General features: G+C 44.6%; 1 protein-coding gene across 1 annotated transcript in view; it reads right to left on the reverse strand.

The window, feature by feature from the left end:
- VIPR1 (vasoactive intestinal peptide receptor 1) overlaps nt 1-18303 on the reverse strand; it is a 187073-nt gene that overhangs the window by 129505 nt on the left and 39265 nt on the right. The gene's annotated exons all lie outside the window — the stretch shown is intronic.

Here is an 18303-nt window from a genome sequence, read left to right on the forward strand (position 1 = left end):
CTTAACTCAGGCAGCTTTGCTCCTGTCTGTCTTAAACAGCCCTAGCTATCTGATTATGCTCCACTACCAGCACTTATGTTTTCTTGTTCACTCCGGGTATGTCTGTACAGCAGCTAAACACCCATTGCTGGTTGGGATCAACTGAATAGGGCTCACGGGTCTCGGGCTGTGGGGCTGTAAAATTGCTTTGTAGAAGTTCAGGCTTGGGCTGGAGCCCAAGCTCTGGGACCCTGCAATGGGGAAGGGTCCCAGAGCCCCGAGCCTCAATATCTACACAGCAGTTTTTAGGCTACTGGGGGTTGGGCTAGCGGGGCTGAGTCAGCGGACCCTTACCAGCAGCGAGTCTTTTATTGCAGTGTAGACTGGCTTGACACAAACAATGGTACCGAGGAGTTTCAGATGGGAGGCTAGAAATTCACACTGAGCCTGTCCCTCCCATGATGTTTCCCCCATATTTACATAACGTGCTTAGTGAATGACAATTCACTGCCTCAGCTCCCCAGAATTACAGTTGTGAGCTCAAGCAACTAAAAAATATATATACAGTATATATACACACAAACACACACACAGAGGAAATTCTTAATATTAAGATTGTTCCAGCAGTTTTTACTGGGCCAGACTGCATACTAGGATTTATATAATAGTAAGGAAAATGGACCAGGTAAAGAATCAGAGACCCTTTGTCCTGTATATTTTATAGGATACGGTAATAGCTAAGTATATTGCACGAAAGTTTACATTTAACAAAGGAATAAAGAGTTGGATGAATATTCTCTCTCTCTCTCTCTCTCTCTCACACACACACACAGAGTTGTGTTAACATTACCAGCACCTTATTGATTTAGGTGAAATTCCTAAGTTTGTTCATTATTTCTATTGCTGTAGCACCTCCAAGCCTCACTGGGGGATCAGGATCTCATTGTGCAAGGTGCTGTACAAACCACATAACAGTCAGAGAAACGTCAAGAGAAAACAACTCAACACAACTCACAAGCTGGGAACAGCCAATGTGACAAGGAGAGGATGAGCCTAGCAGTGTGATGAGCAGCAGTCATCGCCTGCCCGCTGCCTAGCTATTGCCAAGTGTTTTGTAGGCAAAAGGAGACAGGTGAGACTTGAAGGCGGGAAGAGTCGTTTAGTAGCTGATCTCACAATCTTAACAAAACGATAAAGTAAAGTAAATATTTTTATTTGCAGAAAAATTTGACCTGCAGATTTTTTCTGTCATCTTATGCTATTTACTGGCTCCACTGGCAAAGTATGCCAATTAGTTTCCCACATCACTATTTTCCAGCACAGTTTATAAACTGGGAGAGCTAGTGAATTCTTTGAGCTAACAACTGCTTTCTGTGTATGGTATTGTAAGTGCTGTTCTTTGGGGTAAATTATCACGTCACTTCTCAGGTTAACTCCCTTTTTCTCATCATCATTAATCCTCTCATCCTCTCTCACCTAAACTCTTCTCTAATGTCCTCTCTTGTGTAGGGCTTGGGCCTGGTCTACACTATAGAGTTAGGTTGACATAAGGCAGCTTATATCAACCTCTCTCTGTAAGTGTCTATACTAAAAAGTAGCTCCCACCTATGTAACTCGCCCACTACACTGGCTTAATAACTCCACCTCCGTGAGAGGTGTTGCACTTATGTCGATGTAGCTATGTTGACGCAGTGTCAGTGTAGACACTGCATTGCTTACATCAACGGTTGCTGCCTTTCAGAAACTGTCCCACGATGCCCCACACTGGCAGTCAAAAAAGCAAACAGGATGTTGGGAATCATTAAAAAAAAGATAGAGAATAAGATGGAGAATATCTTATTGCCCTTATTATAAATCCATGGTATATCAATATCTTGAATACTGAGTACAGATGTGGTCTCCTCATCTCAAAAAAGATATACTGGCACTAGAAAAGGTTCAGAGAAGAGCAACTAAAATGATTAGGGGTTTGGAACGAGTCCCATATGAGGAGAGATTAAAGAGGCTAGGACTTTTCAACTTGGAAAAGAGGAGACTAAGGGGGGATATGATAGAGGTGTATAAAATCATGAGTGATGTGGAGAAAGTGAATAAGGAAAAGTTATTTACTTGTTCTCATAATATAAGAACTAAGGACCACCAAATAAAATTAATGGGCAGCAGGTTTAAACCAAATAAAACGAAGTTCTTCTTCACACAGCGCACAGTCAACTTGTGGAACTCCTTGCCTGAGGAGGTTGTGAAGGCTAGGACTATAACAGGGTTTAAAAGCGAACTGGATAAATTCATGGAGGTTAAGTCCATTAATGGCTATTAGCCAGGATGGGTAAGGAATGGTGTCCCTAGCCTCTGTTTCTCAGCGGGTGGAGATGGATGGCAGGAGAGAGATTACTTGATCATTATTTGTTAGGTTCACTCCCTCTGGGGCACCTGGCATTGGTAGACAGGATATTGGGATGGATGGACCTTTGATCTGACCCAGTATGGCCATTCTTATGTTCTTATGCCTTAGTCGGGTGTCAACAAGGCTGATGAGCCATTAGTTAAATCGGTGCAAGCACTCCTGATGAGGATACACACGGCTGATACTAGGAGCATAGTGTGGATATATAAATCTGTTTCAACTACTACAATGACTGTACATCGATGAAACTTAGTTTGACTTCATTTTGTAGTGTAGATTTGCCCTTTGTCTACACTTAAAAATTAGATGGCTCCAGCTGCACCACTGGGCATAGGTGCTGACTTCTGCTCCCACTGGTGAGTGCTCGATCCTCCTCTGCCCCGGGCCCCACCCCGACTCCACCCCTTCCATGAGACCCTGCCCTGCCCCACCCCCATTCCAACCTCTTCCCGAAAGTCCCTGCCCCAACTCCGCCCCCTCCCTGCCCCGATCCCAACTCCTTCCCCAAATTCCCGCCTTGCCTCTTCCCTGCCTCCTCCCTGAGTGTGCCACATTCCCACTCCTCTTGCCCCCTTCCTGGAGCGGCCAAACAGCTGTTTGGTGGCAGCCGGGCGGGAAGCACCGGGAGGTAGGTGGAGGAGCAGGGACGCAACATGCTCAGGGGAGAAGGCAGAGGTGGGACGGGGAGCTTGGCTGCCTTCCCCATGCCAGCCCCGGAGCACCCATGGCGTCTGTGTCACTGGGGGATGTAAAAAAATGTTACCACCCGAGCGTCATAGTTAGGTCAAACTAACCCCTGGTGTAGACGTGTCTAAGTCAGTGCAAGAAGTCTTCTGTCAACCTAGCAACAACTTCTCAGAGAGGTGGATTAACTATATTGTTGGAAAACCCCTTCCAATGACATAGGAAGTCTTAGCGCTACTGGGCTACAGTGGCACAGCTGCAGCCCCTGAGCTATGGCACAATAGCAGCTATGGTGCAGGTATACCCATAATCTCATTGCAATTTCTTTGGGGGCAGGGAATGGTCCGTGAGGCGAGATATTAAAATACTGTGTATATTTACGATGCCACAGAGATGATTTTTTAACAACAGTAACTTATGCTGCCTGCAAGCTAGAGATCACAGTATATAATTGTCATGTTTTTCCTTTTCCTTTATTGAAAGCTGATCTACATACCTAAATCTGTGGCTTGCGTATTTACCTAGTGTGCCATGATATTTCCCTTTGAATGAATACTTCATTTCCACTTGAAAAAATTAGGTCAATATATACACAGGGTTCTGAAGAGCAGACTATTGACAGAATTAGGTAAATATGTAAAAAGGGAGTTTTAAAACATGCTGTCTTCCTTAATCCTTTTCCGAGTGGCCAGCTGTATCTTAAAAACACTACGCAGAGGAAGCATGACTAGTGGCTAATGCACAGGTGTGAGAATCAGGTGCTTTTTCCAGCTCTGCCACTGAGTTCCTGTGTGATCTTAAACGAGTCCTTTAGGCCCAGATTTTAAAAGCTATTTAGACATTGCTGACCTCAGTGTGGCAACACCCAACTGATTCAGGACTTTGAGTCTCATTTCCAAACGGGATTTAGGCACTTAAGAGATAAAATCCCACTAATTTAAGCCCTTGAGTGTTTAACTCCCTTTTAAAAATGAGACTTAGGCACTGCAAATACCTCAATACCTTTAAAAATCTGGAATTTAGGACCCAATCCAACATTCCCTGAGGTCAAACATAAAGATTCCCATTGTCTTCAGGCCTTTCCCCTGTCTTTCACTCAGTCTCTCTCTGTAAAATATCAGTAATACTATTGACTTTGTGTGTCAGGTTTCACTGTTAGTAAAACAAAAGACTACAGCAAGGACCAGATGGCTCAGGGGATGAGTAAATGGATGTTCAGCCTTTCATCTCTAACATCAGCTGAACTCCAGGTTAAGTCAGCCATGAGTGAAAGCTGCTGCCAAGCCAGGGATGCTCAGTGGCAAAATGAACTGGGTTATCTCCAACCATTTCCCAATTGACTGGCGCTCCCAGCTCAAATGCCACCGCTACTACAACTGACAGCCTTGGCAGGCAGGCCAAGCTTTCAGTGGAGTTGGAGGCTGAACAATCTTCTCCCCTAGCTACAGCCCCTCCAGAAGAAGTTTGAAACAGATCAGCGAGATGGTGGGGTGGGACACTGATTGCTTCCAGAAGTGATACTGGCACCTTTAAAAAAACAGAGAGCCCGAGGAGCCAGGGACCTCACCAGGAGGGGAGCTGGCTAACTGGGGAGCTGGGTAATCGGCATTCTCCATCACAAAATTGTCAGCCAGCTACAGTTAGTTTACACAAAGGGTTTACAGAAGATGCTCCCTATGCCAATGAGAGAATGTCTCCCATTGGCGTAGGCACTCCACCTAGCTGAGAGACGGTAGCTATGACAACGGCACAAGTCCACCCGACAGGAATAGCGCTGCCTTCGCTGGGAGTTCAGTCTCTATAATAGCGTCGCTCAGGGGTGTGGATTGCCCTGCAGGATGCAGTTATACCAGCATAAATTTCTGGTGTAGACCACGGCTTAGATTTATTGTTAAAGAATAATCCAGTTTCTTGGATAAATCCAGTGTGGATGGTCATCTACCGGAAACTCACTCCAGGTGTGTTGACCCTGGAACTGGAAGGTGTAATTTGACTGAGCTATCACCCTAAAAATAGGAGTGTAGCCGCGGCAGCATGAGGGGTGGGAGGGGCAAACCACCCCGAGTACAATCCCATCTGCAACCTTTGGTAGGTATCCGGTCAGCTAGCCCATCTGGCCACCTGCACTGCAGCAGCTCCCTGCTCTTTTTAGTGCACTAGCTCGATCAGAGCTAGTGTCGGTGTGTCTGCCCAAGCTGGAAACTGTACCTTCCAACTCCAGTGTAGACATAGGCTTAATCTCCTTAGGTGTCCTGCCCCAGCACCTGTGTGTGGTCTGATGTAAAACCTGGGATGGATTCATTGCTGACTGCTTCTCCTGCAGCCACTGCAATTGGGCAGGAAAACGGCATGGATCTTTCCAAGACGTGAATTCCTGTAGCTCAGAATTCAGCTCTTGTTCCACTAGTCAATGTGAAATAATCCCATGATGGCTCTGTGTAATGAGGGTATTCCTTCCCTTTGGGTCCCATCAGCTGTCAGAAGATTACTGTGCAGGCTGCTGCTTGCAGCAAGAAAAACCCATGTGTACATGTGCTTGCAATCAAATACACCCACAGGATCATCATGGTCTGAGAAACTAGTGAGACATGCAGTGATGTAGCCAGGGGTCAGCTAAAGAGGAGCAAACCTGAAAAGACTAAAAATATCAGCCTACATTTCCTTTTGGCTGCCTATTGCCACAGCCACAGTACATAAATGCAGATTTGCTTGTTTTCTTGGTAAACATCTTCTGGGTGATCCTCATCTAGACCATGACAACGGAATCAGAAGACGGTGTTCAAAGACAATAAAACAAAAGCAGCAGCATTGTCAGAATAGTTCAAATGTCATGTTTTTAATCGGCATTTCTGTCTGTGGCAGGGGGAGTCTCTTTGGACTCTTTCACATTCAGGGGACAGAGGAACCCACCATTTGAACGGGCACGTTCTTGTATTGAGTTCTTCGGCTACCAATCTAGTTAACAGCTGTAACCAACGGAACAACATGAACACCTGCTGGGAGCCAGGGCCCAAAATAGGAGACGATCCAAAGCCCACGGACATCAGTGAGTTTTGGATCACACTCTTAGAAACCATGGGCCAGATTCTCCACTACTATACATCGATATAGTCCAGTGGAGCTATGCTGGTTTACAGCAGAAATGATCCAGCCCTAGGTTTCCCTCTCTGTCCATACTGCTTTATCATTCTTTGTTCATGAACGTACTCAGAAGCTCAGTTTTACTCTATGAACTTCTGAATTATTCTGGGCACAAGCAAGAGTATCAAGAAGGGGCCCCAGTGGATGATCTCCTACCAGGATTTAGACCTTTGTCAAGGATTAATACCAACAATAACCCAGTCCATTCTAATGTCCTCAAAAGTTTTTGGTGTCTTGATAAAAATAGGTATGAATAGAATGATCAAGATGGATCCTAACATTTGGCTCTTCTGAAGCACCCTTCATCCAAGGAGTTCAAAGCGCTTTACACATGTAAGCTAATTAAGCCTCACAACAGTCCTGAGAAGGGGTTATAATTACACACTAGTAATACAGGGATAAACTGAGACCCAGCAGACCAGATTCTGGATAGATCTAACACCCTGAGCGGCCTCCTTGAAATCAACAAAGATACTCTAGATTTACAATACTTTGGGAGAACAACATTTTAGCAGAAAGAACGAGGGCTTTATTCTGCTATTACCTTTACTCACGTGGAGTAAGTACATTACTCAGCAAGTACTTTGTCAATACTACCACTCTCAGAGTAAGGGTAGTGTGTAGTCTGGCCATCCATGACTTGCTCAAAGTAACACAGCAAGAGCCAGGAATGAACCCAGGCATCCCCGTTCCTAGGCGACTGGTCCAACCACAGCATTTTAGGCCCTTCTAAACTATAACCATTGCACAGAACTGATCTCCTCTCCTTTGACACAGAGAACAGACACTTTTTCTGACAATCTATTGTTGGTTGAGCAGAGGCAGCTTGCCCAAACATTGAGGAATGCAACTTTGTTTCACCCAGATCATTCCCCATTCAGTTGGGAGGTCAAGGAAACTAGCACAGAGCATTCTGCAAAGTGGCCAGAGAACCAAAAGAAGGGGACGTGGCGTGATTGTGGAGCCTCATGCATCAGCTGCACACACGCAAACCCTCCTGAGCAGCAAGGTGGAGGCAAACGAGAGATTTCTCCAGGATGTGCTAGAGCTGGGAAGTGCTGTCCCCAGGGGCTGTTATAAGGATAAAAAATGAAATGAAAAAGAAAGGAGACAAATTCCTGCAAAGTTGCTATCAAGCATAAAAGAGACCTATTGCTCTTCATGGTGTAATAGGAACATGGGCAAATAAACACCCTTAGCTCCTATTTAGCGTTTTCCATCCATGGATCACAAAGCACATGACAAAAGTGCCATTATCCCTATTTTACAGATGGGGGAAACAGGTGTAGAGTAGAGAAGTGACTTGCCCTAAGTCACACAGAGGATCAGCAGCACATCCAGGAAGAAGAGAAGTCCTGCAGGAAGGGCAGCCAGCACCTCCCTGGACCTGTGCCGCTTCTCGCAGCCCCTATTGGCCTGAAGCGGCGAACCATGGCCAGTGGGAGCCGCGATCGGCCGAACCTGCGGATGCAGCAGGTAAACAAACTGGCCCAGCCCACCAGGGGCTTTCCCTGAACAAGCAGCAGCCCTAGTTTGAGAACCACTGGCTTAGAGCACATGACCTCCCCTTCCCGTTGTCTAAGACTCTAACTCTTCTTTAGCAGTTAGGGGGCAGCTAAGAAGTTGTCAGGAGCACCAATGGGGATGTGTATCTCACCTAATTTTGCTTTGCCCTTTGAGTCTAACCAGAATAGCCTGTTAAACAAACAGTGAGCTGATGAACACGGATTTCCTCAGTTCAAAAGCATGGATTCAGGCCCATCTCGATTCTGAGTGGCTGCCTTGCCAGCCCCCTTCAGTGCCTGGAGTGATCGTTCATGCTAAGGACTAACTAAGGGCTGATCAAAAACCCATGGGAATCTTTCAAAACACAGTGAAGTGAATGGAATCAGGCTCAACATTACTACAACTGCTACTTAGCAGCTGGCTAGCGTTTTGCATACATAAAGCACTTTACAGACATTAATGAATTAAGGCCTGCAACCCTCCTATAAAGTAGGTAAATGAATATTATTATTATTCCCATTTTATAGAGAAGGAAACTGAGACCAAAAGGCTGAAGACAGCTTTGTCAGAAGGACCATCTTGTTTTGGTTACCCAGTTTGAGACATCTTGGCCCTGATTATCAGAAGCATTCAGCCCCTGCAGCTTCCATTAACTTCGACAGGAGTTGCGGGTGCTCCATACTTTCTGAAAGTCAGATCGGAAGTGTCTGAGGTCCGGCATCCAAAACTGTAGCCTCCCAACATATGTGGATACTTGAAAATGTTGCCATTTCCCCAAGTCTATCCAAGACATCAGTAGCAGGAATGAGACTGGTGCCCAATAGCTGAAACCTGGTGCTCCAGCAACTATATTATACTGTTTCTCAATAGTGTGGTTATGGACAATATTTTAACATTGCTGGTTCTCAACATCATGAACATCTCTTGACGGAGCAAGCCTATGACAAAAGCTAAGGACCTTCCTATAAATTTTCACCTTAAATGACCTGTGGCTGTTTGTGCCTTTCCCGTTAAAAACAACATTTCCAAATTCAGACATATACCTGGCACAATCCATAAATGAAGTTCATTTGAAATAGCTTCAAATTATTTGAAAAGAATTGATTCAAAAGATGTGATTAACGCCAAAAGAAAGGCCAAGAGATACAAAGCTGTAGGCAAGAGATAAGGTACAGTTGATACATTCCTATTCTGAGACCAGAAAGAAATGAATCTCTTTCTTTCTAGTTGAACAAAACTCGCTTAATCTACATGGCTATGTGATTCCATTATTAACTGAAGATTCCTCTTTTGTTTCTTTATAAAGCAGCAAAACTTTTTAGAGAGGCAAGTCAGAGCCTAAATAATCCTCCAGTCTCTTCTTTCAAAGCGGTGCCAAAGATACGGAAATATTCCCCAGCTATCCTATATTTAAAAGTGGCATTTGTAGAACCACTTAGCATCAGGCTTCACGTGAAATGATTCTAAGACGTTCTGAAGACAGAAACTGGGATCTTTAAGGGACCAGGAATCTGGAACTCCTCCCTCTTCATTGACATGTGTATGTGCATGTGCACACCTGTGTTTCAAGCTTCCCGTTAGGCAATTTAGGTTAGAACAGCCACAGAGAATGTATGTTGCAGACAGGTAATTCAAAGCCCAGGAAACACATGCTGGTTGTTCTCAGAGAGATCCTTGCCAGAGAGAGTGGATGTGTAACGCTGACAGACCCTGGTCATCAGCGGGCGGGATTGAACCTGGGACCTCTGCAGCTTAGTGCATGAGCCTCTACTGCATGAACTAAAAGCCAACTGGCTCTTAGTTAAGGCTGTAGAGCAGACTCATTTAACTGTCTAAGTGGTCTCCGTGCCACTAGATGGGACAGAACCCCACACCCAGGAGATGTGTGGGTTACACATGCTGGATTTTGGTTGGGGGTGAACAGACCCGCTAGATGCAGGGATCTGCCCCAGAGGGCTTACAGAGCTTTTGTAGACTCTGAACACTCACTTTATTTTCACGTGGGACATCTAGATTCAGCTCTTCTCTTCCGTCACAAGTCGAACGACTTGACTCAACCCAATTTACAGTGAAGCCTCTCAACTAAACTATGCAGAGCGTGTATATCGGAGAAGTTAACCATGAGCAAGGAGAAAGGGTGGATTTGCCAGCAGGATTTAAAGGACTGAACAGAATGAAGGCTTTAGAAAGGTTGAATTTATTGGAAGACAGCTGCAAGCTACAACCTGAATCAACCACAACCCAGTGATTTTCCAGTGGGTTGTTGGGAAACAGGGATACAACGGCTTAAATGGATTCATAAAAATATTCTCCATTGCAGCGACACTCTTCCATGTTGACAGACATTGAGGAATTTAAAGTTAGAGGCTAAGAAGCTTGTTACGCAGACCTAAAAGTCTCAAGACACACAGGATTCCTAATAACACAGTGTGATGCCCACCTCGCCTAGACCAGGGAGGCATACAGTTTAAGAAACTGAAAGCAGCACTGGCAATTTGCTAGCAGTCAGAGGGCCACACCTACTTTGAAGCAGCCTCCTGCAACCACTCTCATCTTTATAACAACCTGGGAAGGCTCCAGGTCCCAGGATGCAATGCTCCAGCATTGATGATCAGTGCTGCATCATCATTCTAGCTCCCTCTGTTGAAACCCAAGATGGAACAATCAATGGAACAACACATGCTAGAAACAGCACTATCCATGGGCCCCACATCTGTGTTAAATATCAGAGCAACCACTGCCTGCATTGTAGGTTTCCATGAATTGTTCTTGGCCTAAACACACCAGGTGAAATCCTGGCACCACTGAAGTCAATGAGAATTTTGTCATTGATTTCAAAGGGGCAAATATTTCACTGCTCAACATCTTGTGTGGCACAATGTCTGTTTCCAGTGGGGTCTCACATTGGAAACAGACTTCTTGTGTGGCCCTATGCTATTTAACATTTTTATCAATGCCCTGGTAGAAAACATAAAATAATCACTAATCAAATGTGCAGATGATACAAAATTGGGGGAGGGGTAAATAACGAGGGGGGCAGGTCACTGATTCAGAACGATGTGGATTGCTTGGAACACTGGGCACAAGCAAACAATGTGTGTTTTAATAAGGCTAAATGTAAATGTATGTGTCTAGGAACAAAGAATCTAGGCCATACATACAGAGTGGGAAGCAGTGAGTCTGAAAAAAGATTTTGGGGGGTCATGGTAGATAATCAGCCGTACATGAGCTCCCAGTGTGGCATAAGAACCTAAGAATGGCCAAAATGGGTCAGACCAATTGCCCTTCTAACCCAGTATCCTGTCTTCTGACAGTGGGCAGTGCCAGATACTTCAGAGGGAATGAACAGAACAGGGCAACTGTTGAGTGATCCATCCCCTGTCATACAGTGCCAGCTTCAGGCAGTCAAACGTCAGGGATACCCAGAGCATGAGGTTGTCCCCCTGACCATCTTTGAAAATGGCCATTGATGGATCTATCCTCCATGAATTTATCTAATTCCTTTTTTAGCCCAATTATACTTTTGGCCTTCACAACATCCACTGGCAATGAGTTCCAAAGGCTGATTGTGTACGGTGTGAAGAAATACTTCCCTCTGTTTGTTTTAAACCTGCTGCCTACTAATTTCATGGGGTGTCCCCTGGTTCTTGGGTTATGTGAAGGGGTAATTAACACTTTGTTACTAATATTCTTTGTGTCATTCATGATTTTATAGACCTCTATCATATCCCTCTGTTGTCTACTTTCCAAGCTGAACAGTTCCAGTTTTTTTAATCTCTCCTCATATGGAAATTGTTCCATACTCCTTAACTCTTTTGTTGCCCTTCTCTGTACTTTTTCTAATTCTAAAGTACCTTTTCTCAGATGGGGCAACACAGTATTCAAGATGTGGGTGTACCATGGATTTATAAAGAGGTATTATGATATTTTTGGTCTTATTTATCCCTTTCCTATTGGTTCCTAATATTCTGTTATCTTTTTTGACTGCCACTGCAGATTGAGCAGATGTTTTCAGAGAACTGTCCACAGTGACTCAAAGATCTCTTTCTTGAGTGGTAACAGCTTATTTAGGCCCCATCATTTTGTATTATAGTTGGGATTATATTTTCCAATGTGAATTCCTTTGCATTGATCAACATTGAATTCCATCTGGTATTTTGCTGCCCAGTCACCCAGTTTCATGAGATCCCTTTATAACTCTTTGCAGTCAGCTTTGGACTTAAGTATCTTGAGTAATTCTGTATTGTCTGCAAATTTTGTCACCTCACTGTTTACTCCTTTTCCCAGATCATTTATGAGTATGTTTAACAGTACTTGTCCCAGTACAGACCCTTGGACATCATTATTGACCTCTCTCCAGTCTAAAAACTGACCATTTATTCCTACCCTTTCTTTCCTGTTTTTAAGCAGTTACTGATCCATAAGAGAACCTTCCCTCTTATCCCATGACTGCTTACTTTGCTTAAGAGCCTTTGGTGAGGGACCTTGTAATGACTTTCTGAAAGTCCAAGCCTTTTGATACCGTGGCCAAAGAAGTTAACGTGATCCTGAGATGCATATACTGGGGAAACTCGAGTAGGAGTAGAGAGGTTATTGTACGTCTGTATTTGGCACTGATGTGACCACTGCTGGAATCCTGCGTCCAATTCTGAGGTCCACAATTCAAGAAGGATGTTGATAAATTGGAGAGGTTCAGAGAAGAGCCACAAAAATGATTAAAGGATTAGAAAACCTACCTTACAATGACAGACTCAAGGAGTTCAATCTATTTAGTTTAACAAAGGGAAGGTTAAGGGATGACTTGATTACAGTCTATAAGTATCTATGTGGTGAAAAAATATTTAATAATGGGCTCTTTAAGCTAGCAGAGAAAGGTGTAACATGATCCACTGGCTTGAAGTTGAAGCTAGACAAATTCAGCCTGGAAATAAGACATACATTTTTAACAGTAAAGGCAATTAACCATGGGAACAATTTACCAAGAGTCATGGCAGATTCTCCATCACTGACAATTTTTAAATCAAGATTGGATGTTTTTCTAAAAGATCTGCCTGCTGTAGGAATTATTGTAGGAAGTTCCCTGTTCTGTGTTATACAGTAGATCAGACTAGATGATCACAATGGTCCCTTCTGGCCTTGGGATCTATGAATTATTGTCTTAGTTTGGCTGCTAGTTATAGGGGCCACCCTGGCATTCATCTGCGCACACAAACCTGCCCCCACAGCAGCTTTCCCCTGCATTCAGATGAGCTGGCCACTCAGGCAGAAAATCCACTCTGTTTTTATTGTGCTATGTCTATCCTCTTATTATCCCTTGCCCCCTAAAACACCACTAGGGAAAAGCACACAGAGCTTTGTGCTTTGATCAGTCGAATGACAAGCGCATGAGGATCTAATTGACACAATAAATTATATGAGAGCTCAGAGGATTCTACAGTACTGTGACTATTTACAAACCGGTAGGTACCTTCCCAGCACCCGCTACGTAAGGGAGAGCTTAGGATCACTTTGCCACACTGGGAAGTCAGTCCCCTTTTGGTCTAGATGAAGCACATCACTTGCTTCACTTCAGTCCCTAGTGGCATCAGCACTGTAGCTGTCCTCCTTGTTGGGAGCTGATGACACCTTTGGCAGTCTCTGATGGGAGGCCAATGACTGAACGCACAGTAAATCAGATGCCTGAGGAAACAAATGGAAGTGCTAAAAATACAGGTGGAGGGTAGCAGGGGAGGTTGCATCCTGTGGAGAGGTCTGCTGAGTTTTGCAGACTATACAGATTTCCATAAGATGCTTGTGGTAAGTGATGCTACTTTGGATGGCTTGTGTGCACTGAAGCTCTCGCTCTTCCAAGGATCACACATCCCTACTCTCCAATGTTGCTCTGTCTAAATGTCTGCGCCATGCCCATCCCTGTGACATGCAAGGGCCTTGGACATATTTGCTGCACAGGCTTCTTTTGCAGCATTTGATTATTATTTTTTGAGCCAAGGAACAGGAGAGAAGCATTGGAGAGGGGACATAGACTTTAGTGGGACTAGTCTGTGCTTCTGCACATGTGCCTGTCAGCTCAGCGAGAAGGGCCCAGAAGCATCCAGAAAAAGGATGTGGTGGTTATTAGACATGCTCGAAGGTTTCACTGTGGGTAAGGAGCCTTGCCGGTCCCCCAGGCATTCACCATTTGAGAGCTGAGCCAATCAGAACTTGGGGGGAGGGGAGAAAGCATGATAAATACCAGAGATACAGATAGCCCTTAAATCAAAAGCGGATGTTGTTCTAAAAGATCTGCTCCAGGAATTATTTGGGGGAAGTTTTGTGAGCTGCGTTATACAGGAGGTCAGACTAGAGGATCAGAGTGGTCCCTTCTGGCCTTGGAATCTGTTAATCTATGAATTTCAGAGCTCATTGTCTGTGCTGGGGCTTGTAGGGCTGGCTGCTGAGAGAACTGAGTTAGCATCAAATGGAACAGCCCCGGAGCACAAAGGGGACTTGTGCTGGGCCGGCCAGCCAGCCAATGACGGCTCTGTCCCGCTGTCAGTACATAACTAAAGAGCATCAATAAACCTCGGCAACACAACAACAACCAGGTGATGCAACAGGAGCCATCACACAGTGTGAAGACCTACAGGCTGAGCAGCTGGATTTCACCTGCCTGCATGAGATGCCACAGAAGAAAATATAGTGCCCAGATAGAGAACAATGGGAAAGGACCGATGAAAAACAGCCCAGAACAGAGTTTTGGAAACTCAAGTTTTAGCAACTTTGAAGATGTCAAAAATTCAGATCAAGAAACAAGCCAGGCTGGGACAACAAAGGAGATGGCTGCTATAGAAAAACCTTAACAGAGACAGAAAATCACGGTTTCTCAATCACTGCAGCAAAGGGGAAGCAAATAGCCCTCCCCACAGATATGGACATGACACTATGTTGGAGCTAGCTCTGGGGCTTTAGCTGTCTTTCCTTACCAGCCTTGCAGCAACCTGCACCACAAGGAGCCACTACAGAGTTTACTGCCTGTTGTCACTTAACAGCCCAGCCCTAGCCCTTGATAGATATGAATAAGGAGAGTCTCCTGGGGCAGGTTTTCAGGAATGAGGCTCCATTCCAAGCAGGCAGACACCTCGGTGTGCACTTTTCAAGTGCTAACAACTGCGTAGGGGACGATCTTGCTTGATCACCTACACGCAGGGGTGATGGAATCCATCAGGCCACTAGTGCTAAGACAGGGCCCAGGCAGATGCGTCGGTGTGAGTGGAGATCTAGGTGAGGCCCAGTGACACTAAACACCCCTGTCTTCACACGCTTCACACTACTTCAATAATCTTTGTACAAAATATGCCTTGTGATGCCACATTTGAAAACAAATAACTCAGTGGTCATTAACATCATGGGGAAAGGTACGCAGCAACATTATATGTAAAGTTATTAATCCCCCCTGTAGGATGTTACTAGCATACGTTCAAGAACGGACAGCCTTGCCGAGGTCAGGGTGTTAAACAGGTTTATCCTAAACAAAGGAATGTGGGTTGACCTCAAAATACATATAAGCAGTAAACAAGGCCATCAAACTAACAAGGGGAGGAAACTGATAGAAAGTTCAGGACTGGGGGTGTACTGGGGTCACTTGCTAACATTAACCGAGACTGGTATAGACAAGAGCGTGTCTGTGATAACTGCTGGCAGGCTGTTGGATTCAAAGTGGTTGAATTGGAACTGCACGGTGTCCATGCTGGCTGCATGCGTGTACACTCAGCAGTGAGCACAAGCAGGAGAAGCATTTTGGGGCACTCGGGATTATAATACAAGCAGTGACACAACCTTTTACTGGTGTGAATTGTATTCCGAAGGGTGGCAGGCCCTTTTAAAAGAGATGAATAGGGAGAATGAAAAGGAGTGACAGAAGCACGGAAATGTAGGGCTGGAAGGGACCTCAACAGGTCATCTAGCCCAGCTCTCCATGCTGCAGCAGGTTTAAGCCTAGACCATCCCTGACAGATGTGTGTCTAATTGGGGATGGTGTAGGTATGCTTAATCCTGCCTGGTACTGAAGTTAGGGCTTACTAGCCTGTAATTGCCTCTGGAGCGTTTTTTAAAAATTGGTTTCACATTAAGTATCAGCCAGTCTTCTGGAACAGAAACTGATTTAAATGATAGGTTACTCTTACTATCTGCTCCTGGTGATTTATTAATGTTTAACTGATCAATTTGTTCCAAAACCTCCTCTACTGACACCTCAATCTGAGACATTTCCTCAGATTTGTCACCTAAAAGGAATAGCTCAGGTGTGGGAATCTCCCTCACATCTACTGCAGTGAATTTAAAGTCAAACTCATCCAGTAATCATTGTGAGCGCCGTTCCATTGTGCAGGTGTTTAGGACATTAAGGAGTTTCTCAGAGTTGTGTCTCTGTTTCATAAAGAGAGCTGATTATCCGAACAAGTCCCATTTCTCATCATTGCACTCTACTATGGACTCTGGATTGAATAAATTCATATGGGTGTTAAAAAAAAAAATCTACTGCAGTGAAGACTGAAGCAAAGCATTTATTTAGTTTCTCCGCAACAGCTTTATCTTCCTTAAGTGCTCCTTTAGCATCTTGATCATCCAGTGGCCCCACTGATTATTTTGCAGGCTTCCTGCTTCTGATGTACTTAATTATTTTATTTTTTTGCTATTAGTTTTTGAGTCTTTGGCTGATTACTCTTCAAATTCTTTTTTGGCCTGCCCAATTGTACTTTTATACTTGACTTGCCAGAAATTATGCTCCTCTCTGTTTTTCTCAGTAGAGTTTAACTTCTATTTTTAAAAGGATGTGGTTTTTTGCCTCTAACCACTTTTTACTTTGTTGTTTAGCCACAAGGGCACTTTTTTGGTCCTCCTCCTATGTTTTAAAATTTGGGGTATATATTTAATTAGAGCCTCTATTAATTATGGTGTTTTAAAAAAGTTTCCATGCACCTTGCAGACATTCCACTTTTGGGACTGTAGCTTTTAATTTCCTTTGAACTATCCTCTTCGTTGTTGTGTAGTTCCCCTTTCTGAAGTTAAATGCTACTGTGGTGGGCTTCTCTGGTTTTTTCCCCTACCTCAAGGATATTAAATGTAATAATATTATGGTTGCTACTACCAATCAGTTCAGCTGTATTCACCTTTTGGACCAGATCCTGTGCTCCACTTAGGACTAAATCAAGAATTGCCTCTCCTCTTGTGGGTTCCAGGACTAACTGCTCCAAGAAGCTGTCATTTAGTGTCAAGAACATTTATCTCTGCATCCCAGCCTGAGGTGGCAATGTACCCAGTCAATATGGGGATAGTGGAAATCTCCCCTTATTATTGAGGTTTCTATTTTTGTACCCTCTTGTAGCAGTATGGTCCTCTGCTCCTGCCCTGAATGGTTAAAAACAGCCCTGGGAGGGGGCTGTGGCTGGAGAAAGCAGCTTTTAGGCTGGGCTGATTGGAGAAAGTGGCTGCAGCTGGGGCCACACCCCAAACAGACTCCACTGGCCTTATAAAGGCAGAGGAGTCAGGGCCAGACAGAAGTCTCTCTCTGGCTATAGAGGGAGATGGGCCTGGCTGCAGGGAGCTGGATATAAGGTACCTGAGTGAAGCAGGGCTGGAGAGCTCTAGCCTAGAAAGCCACAGGCTGTGGCCTAGCATTGGGCTTATAGGTACTAGGGGTTGCAGAGGGCAACTCAAGGGTAGGCCAAGGCAGCAGGTCCAAACCCAAACTTGCCAGTGATGAGTAGGCTGACACTGCAGTTTGCCCCAGTGAATGGGGCCTAGATGGAGACTGGGCAGTAGCCATATACTGAGGCAAAGTGGGGATAGTGGGAGGTTCCCCTGGGAGAGGGTGACCCAGTTAAAAGGGGCACCGGGATCCAGCGGGGACTCAGAGCCAGAGGATAGGCGGATCACTGGCCTGCAGAGGGTGCTCCAGGCTGGAAATGGAGCTAATTCCAGAGGATGACCAGCAGGAGGCACCACAGGGGTGAGTTGGCTTTTCTACACCTCTCTAATCTCCTGGAGCATTTCACAGTCACCATCACCATCCTGGTCAGGTAGTCGGTAGTATATCCCTCCTGCTATACTCTTATTATTCAAGCATAGAATTTCTATCCATAGAGTTTCTACTGTACAGTTTGATTCATTTAAGATTTTTACTATATTTGACTCCATGTTTTCTTTTGAATATAGATTTCAGAGTAGCAGTCCTGGTAGTCTATATCCGCAAAAAGAACAGGAGTACTTGTGGCACCTTAGAGCCCACGAAAGCTTATGCTCAAATAAATTTGTTAGTCTCTAAGGTGCCACAAGTACTCCTGTTCTTTTTAAATATAGGGCCAGTCCCCCACCAGCATCCCACTCCCACACCATATTCATCACAAAATAAAATAATTATAACAACAACAACAATACATTCCCCAAGACCTGACATTCTCATGGACATTATTTGTGACCTTTTCTTTTTAACCCATGCACGTCTGATGCAGTCTAATGCTCTGGCAGGTTGTAAATGATGCTTCCAGTTGTCCATCAAGAATTGCTCTCTCATTAGTGCCAATGATACATCACACTCAGAAGTTAATTAATTA

This window comes from Chelonoidis abingdonii, chromosome 2 (assembly GCF_003597395.2).
Source record: "Chelonoidis abingdonii isolate Lonesome George chromosome 2, CheloAbing_2.0, whole genome shotgun sequence".
In the NCBI taxonomy this organism is placed as follows: Eukaryota; Metazoa; Chordata; order Testudines; family Testudinidae; genus Chelonoidis; species Chelonoidis abingdonii.